Source organism: Colobus angolensis, unplaced genomic scaffold (assembly GCF_000951035.1).
Source record: "Colobus angolensis palliatus isolate OR3802 unplaced genomic scaffold, Cang.pa_1.0 Scaffold14, whole genome shotgun sequence".
NCBI lineage: Eukaryota > Metazoa > Chordata > Mammalia > Primates > Cercopithecidae > Colobus > Colobus angolensis.
Genome location: NW_012114488.1, coordinates 19,708,076 through 19,708,882, shown reverse-complemented (window position 1 = coordinate 19,708,882; position 807 = coordinate 19,708,076).

Below are 807 nucleotides of genomic sequence, written 5' to 3'. Positions count from 1 at the left end.
CAAAATCTCCTTAAGCTGATAAGCAACTTCAGCAAAGTCTCAGAACATTTTTACTTTTTTGGGACAGAATCTCATTCTATCATCCAGACTGGAGTGCAGTGGTGTGATCTCGGCTCACCACAACCTCCACCTCCTGGGTTCAAGTGATTCTCATGCCTTGGCCTCTCAAAATGCTGGGATTACAGGTGTGAACCACCACTCTGGCCTATGTGTCTGTTCCTGTACCAGTACCATGCTGTTTTTGTTACTGTAGCCCTGTAGTATAGTTTGAAGTCAAGTAGCATGATGGCTCCAGCTTTGTTCATTTTGCTTAGGATTGCCTTCACTATTTGGGCTTTTTTGTTCCATATAAATTTTAAAATAGTTTTTTCTAGTTCTGTGAAGAATGTCAGTGGTAGTTTAATGGGAATAGCATTGAATCTATAAATTGATTTGGGCACTATGACTATTTTAACAATATTGATTCTTCCCATCCATGAGCATGGAATATTTTTGCATTTGTTTGTGTCACATGATGGTTTTTTTTTAATCTAATAAGCAGCATCACTGTAAAGTTAGAATAGAAGCCCTGGGAGCAAAATACATTTTTAAAAACTAATAATGCATTTTCTATAAAATAGAAAGAGCTTCCAAACTAAATACACAATTCAAAAAAGTTAGTAGATACTTACTGGATAATATTTAAACCTTTATATTATCTGCCTGAAAGGTTAAAAGGCAATTCCTTGAAATCATGATTGACTAGCCTTGCCAGAAAGAAGATAGATACTAAAATTGACTAGTGTCATCTATTAAATACTTGGAGCA